Below are 7500 nucleotides of genomic sequence, written 5' to 3' on the forward strand. Positions count from 1 at the left end.
TGGCCAAAAGTTTTGAAACTGACATAAAAGTTTTGTTTACTGCCTCCGTTTTTTTTTAGATCCTTTTTTTTTTTTTTACTTTTTAGTGACAAATATATTCAGTTGAAGCAAAGATGTAATATGTACAGTGTTGACCCTTCTTTTTTAAGACTTCTGCAATTCGCCTTGGCATGCTGGATATCAGCTTCCGGGCAAAATCTTGACTGATGGCAACCCATTCTTGCCTAATCAATGCTTGGAGTTGATCAGTTTGTGTGTTTTTGTTTGTGCACCCTCTTTTTGAGCATTGACCGAAGTTTCTCAATGGGATTGAGATATGGGGAATTTTCTGGCCATGGACCCAACATTTTAATGTTTTGTTCACCAAGTCACTTGGTTATCACTTTTGACTTGTGACATGGTGCTCTGTCATGCTGGAAAAAACATTGTTCCTCACTAAACTGCTCCTGGATCTTTGGGAGAAGTTGCTCTTGGAGGATATTTTGATACCATTCCTTATTCATGGCAGTGTTCTTAGGCAAAATTTTGAACAAACCCATTCCCTTGGATGAGAAGCAACCACACACATAAATGGCCTCAGGATGCCTCACTGTTGGCATAACACGGGACTCATGGCAGTGCTCACCTTTTCTTCTCTGGGCAAGTATTTGTCCAGATGTCCCAAACTGAAGGGGGCTTCATCAGAGAAAATAACTTTACCCCAGTCCTCTGCAGTCCAATCCCTGTACTTCCTGCAGAATGTCGGTGTGTCCTTGATGGTTTTCTTGGAGAGAAGTGGCTTCTTTTCTGCCCCTCTTGACACCAAGCTATCCACCAAAAGCCTTCGCCTCACTGCGTGTGCAGATGCACTCACACCTGCCTTCTGCCATTCCTGAGCAAGCTCTGCACTGGTTGTGACCTGATCCTGTAGCTGCATCCTCTTTAGGAGACGGTCCTGGCGCTTGCTTGACTTTCTTGGGTGCCCTGAATCCTTCTTCACTGCAACTGAAGAACTTCTCCTTGAAGTTCTTGAGGATTCGATAAATGGTTGATTTAGGTGCTATCTTACAAGCAGCAATGTCCTTGCCTGTGAAGCCCTTTTAAAGCAATGCAATGATGACTGCACGTGTTTCCTTGGAGGTAACCATGGTTAACAGAAGAAAACTTCAAGCACCACCACCCTTTTAAAGCAACCAGCCTGACAGTGTAATGCCTGCTGCCTTGTCCTTGTTAACACTTTCTCCTGAGCTAAGGAGAAGATCACTGAAATGATGTTAGCAAGCCATTTTATGGATGCAGTGGCTGGAATGCAGTAAGTTTTGTGAATAAAGGAATTTTCATGGCAAGGAATGACTTTGCAATTAATTGCAATTCATCTCATTACTCTTCATAATCAAGAGTCAATGCAAATTGCCACCATAAAAACTTTGTGAAAACCAAAATTTGTGCTAGTCTCAAAATGTTTGGCCATGACTGTACACCACACGTACACACACACACACACACACACACACACAAACTCACACACACACACACACACACACACACACACGTGCACACACAGAAAGAAACAAACACGCATACATACATACCTACAGTATTCCCACACAAACATCCTCACAGAAACAAAAGGCCAAGCGGACATACTCACACACACATTTACATGCAGTGCTAAGTGACAGCTTATGGCAGGAACCCCCATCTGAGTACATATACACAACGACCTGACAACACCCAACTCCCTGTTCCATATAAACCAGACTGACTGTCCCGGATATTACATTTCTTCTCAAACACACAGAAATCACAAGACAAACTCACACAGACACACACACACACACACACGCGCGCGCACACGCTGGATTATCACCCAATATCTACCAGGTGAGGGGAGAGGATATTACTACTCCCCCCTGCTTACAGCTGAGTAGGACACACACACACACACACACACACACGTGAAGATAACCTCATCCACCTGAGAGAGAGTGGAGGACCACCCCCAGACTGCCCTGTGGCAGCTGGAGGGATCTGATTGGATGACAGGACACGGAGAAGCAGGCTTTTCTGCTTTATTAGGCAGAATCTTCCAGCCTAAAGTACCATTAGAGCCCCTCACAGAACAAATGATCACCACCAGTAGAAAACAACAAGGTGTGAGTAGATTGTGTGTGTGTGTGTGTGTGTGTGTGTGTGTGTGTGTGTGTGTGTGTGTGTGTGTGTGTGTGTGTTTACAGCAAGGCATTCATTATCAAGCCGTGGGAAAACCCTCAAAACTTACCTGCTCATATTCTGCAATGTTCCAGGTATTGGTCAACAACTGGGGATTTAAAAGTGGTTTTCCCTGCAGAACATTCTGGAGCTCACTCTCCTGATGAGACACACACACACACACACACACACACACACACACACACAAAGAAGGTTTTTTTCTAAATTATAGCAAGAAGACATTATTAGGCCCAAGCCTTTAGGAGCCCTCAGGAGTGAAGTGTGTATAGCATACAAAAACACACACATGCAGAAAACCATCACTGTACATATACTCAGACAGGTTACATATACCCACACTGTTGGGGCAGACCAATGAATTATTCATACTAAAAAGGGATAAAGAAGAGAGAGAAAGAGAAGGAGACATTTGACATTGGATAAACGGAAGGGGGAGGACTGATGTGTCATGACACAGAGAAGAGAAAAGAGACCCTCAGTGCTGCATCAGGCGTTTATGATTCACTTGCATCTTTTAATAGCTGTGTGTAATTAGCGTAACATCCCAAATCATTGGATAAGCCTCAGTGCAGTGTGGATTTACCGCCCTCCATCAGCTCTCTCTCCACCCTCGCTCTCTCACTGCTCTCTCTCTCCACCCTCGCTCTCTCACTGCTCTCTCTCTCCACCCTTGCTCTCTCACTGCTCTCTCTCTCCACTCTCGCTCTCTCACTGCTCTCTCTCTCCACCCTCGCTCTCTCATTGCTCTCTCTCTCCACCCTCGCTCTCTCACTGCTCTCTCTCTCCACCCTCGCTCTCTCACTGCTCTCTCTCTCCACCCTCGCTCTCTCACTGCTCTCTCTCTCCACCCTCGCTCTCTCACTGCTCTCTCTCTCCTACCATGTCTTTTTCCAGACAGGGAGAGAGATTAAGTGTTGAGGACGGAACTTAATTTCACTCTGTCAACATCCATGAAGCGTCTCTAACACCGCTCGCACCTGCTCAGTACTGACACACTCCACTGTAGACACTGCACAGTACCGAAGTGCTCCACTCTAGACAAGACACTGCACAGTACTGACACACTCCACTCTAGATGCTGCACAGTACTGACACACTCCACTCTATACACTGCACAGTACTGACACACTCCACTCTAGATACTGCACAGTACTGACACACTCCACTCTAGATACTGCACAGTACTGACACACTCCACTCTAGATGCTGCACAGTACTGACACGCTCCACTCTAGTTAAGACACTGCACAGTACTGACACACTCCACTCTAGATACTGCACAGTACAGACACACTCCACTCTAGATGCTGCACAGTACTGACACACTCCACTCTAGATACTGCACAGTACTGACACGCTCCACTCTAGTTAAGACACTGCACAGTACTGACACACTCCACTCTAGATACTGCACAGTACTGACACACTCCACTTTAGATGCTGCACAGTACTGACACACTCCACTCTAGATACTGCACAGTACTGACACACTCCACTCTAGATACTGCACAGTACTGACACACTCCACTCTAGATACTGCACAGTACTGACACACTCCACTCTAGATACTGCACAGTACTGACACACTCCACTCTAGATGCTGCACAGTACTGACACGCTCCACTCTAGTTAAGATACTGCACAGTACTGACACACTCCACTCTAACCAAGACGCTGCACAGTACTAACACACTCCACTCTAGATACTGCACAGTACTGACACATTCCACTCTAGATACTGCACAGTACTGACACACTCCACTCTAGATACTGCACAGTACTGACACACTCCACTCTAGATACTGCACAGTACTGACACGCTCCACTCTAGCTAAGACACTGCACAGTACTGACACACTCCACTCTAACCAAGACGCTGCACAGTACTGACACACTCCACTCTAGATACTGCACAGTACTGACACACTCCACTATAGACACTGCACAGTCCTGACACGCTCCACTCTAGATACTGCACAGTATTGACACACTCCATTCTAGATACTGCACAGTACTGACACACTCCACTCTAGATACTGCACAGTATTGACACACTCCATTTCAGCCAGGACTGACCAGTCAGTAAAGTCCACTTAAAGCTTCCACTTAGACTGGATGAATGTGAGAGTAGTAAAGCTAAGTAAACAAAAAAATTAAAACCAAAATATAATAGCAGCAGACACACACACACACACACACACACACACACACACACACACACACACACACCATTCATATATGCACATGCACATGCCAACACAGAAGTCAGGCCCATACTAGGACTAAGAAATGGATTCCCCTCCATTCTTTCTTGTTGTGAACGCATTGCCATTTTCTCCTGCGTCTATCGCCTGCAGTCCACGCCAGTCTGTCCTGCGCTAACCCGTGATTGCATTGGCATCCAACTGGAGACCCATTGATCCAGTGTAACGCAGGATAGACTGGGATTCAGAGAGGGTAGAGAGTGAGGGTGAAAGATATGTAAGAGAAATAGACGAGGGAAAAATAATGCCCAAAGATATTACTACACAGATCAGCGCTAAACTGGCCTCTCTCTCTGTATGTATATATACACACACATTTCTTTCCCATTGCCCACAAAAATGGAGTCTATATTGTACCAGAGAGTAGCAGCTTTTCAAAGAGCAGTTCATTTTGAGGCATTGCCAGCTGAGCGCAAAGAAGCAGATCAAAGGTGACTGCACAGAAACAGATCCAACCGATAATCCCAAAGGGACATTATTATCAACAAGTTAATTAATTCTGAACCCTAATTAGGCAGGTACACATACTCCCCCTACCACACAAACACACTCACAATTCTCATGTACGTCAAACTTGTTATTCACTATACAAGATCATGCTGTTTGTATTTTTTTTTTTTTAAAGTCAGGCACTCTCTGGATGCCCCATTGCATGGAACTGGTCCAGTCGGAGAGCAGGGGTAATGGATGGAAGGCGCTTCCAGGAAATCAGTGTGTCTGACCTTTGAGACCAGACAATCTGTTGTGTTGAGCAAGCGACTGCGGAGTCACCCCCCCGCCCTCCTGCATCCTGTCCACCTACTCAGCCCTAATCATATCAGCTTACTGGGCATGCTCACTGACACTGGTGCTGTACCACATGCTAGAAATCATCGGCAAAAATGCTACACTGTGATAAAATGACTGCATACCGCCTCTGTGATATGACATGTAATAAAAAAACACACTGATGTGATATATCATGTGATTACTGGCATTCACCTAAACAAATAATAGAACCCTCGTCTGGAACGTCACACACACACACACACACACACACACACACACACACACACACACACACACACACGCACAAATTTGTTAGAGGGCTCATTTGGATATTGAAGTCTTCTTCTTCAAAGTTAGTATTACAAAAGTGATTTATTGTTCAGGACTGGTCTACACTACTGAAGGACAGTAACACAGTGCGTGATATATTGTTCAGTCATGATCATTTGCTTTAGTCTCTTACTTTCACTCATGCTCCTATAGCTGAGTCTGTGATCTTCAATAAATAATTAAGATTGAGTACATACTGATACAGCTTATAGAAAAAGTGTATCGTATTGTACACTCTGGCTTAGCATGCGTGTGTGTGTGTGTGTGTGTGTGTGTGTGTGTGTGTGTGTGTGTGTGTGTGTGTGTGCGTGTGTGTACGCACGCGGGCGCGTGTGTATGTGTGCATGTGCTTATCTGTGTAACAGAGAGACAAAGCATGTACGTGGGTTTTCCTGTAATGTTTGCTTCCACATGGCTGCATAGGTCTATCAGATAGAGGAGTGAAGAGAGAGAGAGAGAGAGCGAGAGAGATTACACAAGTTGAATGTAGAATGGAGTCCCCTAAACCAGCTAGTCCTGAGGCTCAGTGAGCTGAAACCCATTGATATTACAATCGCCAAAGAGCTCCAAGACAATGACATATTCTCCCAAACCATCAGATGCAGCCAAATTAGAACCAATGGGAACAAGCACATTTTGGAGAGAATCCACAAACGTCAGTGCTGTTTGGCCCTAGACTGGAACTATGCATCAGCAAACTGGCAGTCTGTCCACCCTAAAGACTGGGATGTGAGCATCAGCAGAGGCACTTCACAGCCTGGCCAACTAGGCTGACGCAGGCAGACCTGGATGCCAAAGTATAGTAAAAACATATACTATAAGAAGATTTCAGCATTTTGGTTAGGGGAGGGGTCAGGATGAGGGTTAGGATTAGGTTTGGGTTTGAGGATAAGGTTGAGATTAGGGTTAGGATTAGGTTGAGGTGTTGGGTTGAGATTAAGGTTGGTTTGAGGTTCCACTTGTGAGTAAACTTGACTGTGATTATATCCAAACCATCTACATTCATGTTACAGGTACTCTGGTGAGAGTTTATATATATATATATATATATATATATATATATATATATATATATATATATATATATATATATATATATATATATATAAAACCACTCAAAAAAAGTTTGTTATTTATTTTTGTTATTTATTTTTGAGTTTTACTGTGTGTGTGTGTGTGCGTGCGTGTGTGTGTGTGTGTGTGTGTGTGTGTAAAAGTGGTTTTGCAGTCATTACAGTGAAAATAAAGCCTCCTGTGGTTTCAGCAAAGAGTTCCAGCAGAGAGCAACATTTAGACTGCTGACTCCTGCACTGACAGTCCTGCCGACCGACACACACACACACACACACAAAAAAAAAATGCACACACACACACTCAAACACACACTCACACACACTCACACACACACACACGCATGTACACACACACAGACGCACAAAGATACACACAGACATGCACACACAGAGACACACGCATGCACACACAGACACACACACACACACACACACACACATATGTACAAACACAGACACACAGACATGCATACAGACACACACACACTTTCAATACCATTTTGCATTAACATGAGCACAGTGCTGTGGGACACAAATATATTTTTAGCCCAACAAAAATGTAACAAAACAAACAAAATTGCAATGTCGGGCTACTAAAGTCAGCAAAAAGTAAGTGTATTCTGCAGTTAGCGGTGAAAGCATCACACACATTCCAGCTGATCAGGTCTTCTGTAACATTCATGCTGGACCTTGCTGATTGGCCAGTGGGTAATGAGTACTGGACCCTGATTTAAGAAAAACTGTAATAAGGAGCCACATCTTTAATGAACACTGGCATGTGATTCTCACTCAACAGACACTTTTTGCAAAACACTGCACACAATTCTAAGCATATTTACAGATGCATTTTCTAA

General features: G+C 44.3%; 1 protein-coding gene across 1 annotated transcript in view; it reads right to left on the reverse strand.

Annotated features, from left to right (window-relative positions):
* rimbp2 (RIMS binding protein 2) overlaps nucleotides 1-7500 on the reverse strand; it is an 81437-nt gene that overhangs the window by 44284 nt on the left and 29653 nt on the right. Inside the window, 1 exon segment of the mRNA XM_035536251.1 lies at nucleotides 2261-2350. The gene's annotated coding sequence lies outside the window, so the exon portion shown is untranslated.

This window comes from Electrophorus electricus, chromosome 18, assembly GCF_013358815.1.
Source record: "Electrophorus electricus isolate fEleEle1 chromosome 18, fEleEle1.pri, whole genome shotgun sequence".
Classification (NCBI taxonomy): domain Eukaryota; kingdom Metazoa; phylum Chordata; class Actinopteri; order Gymnotiformes; family Gymnotidae; genus Electrophorus; species Electrophorus electricus.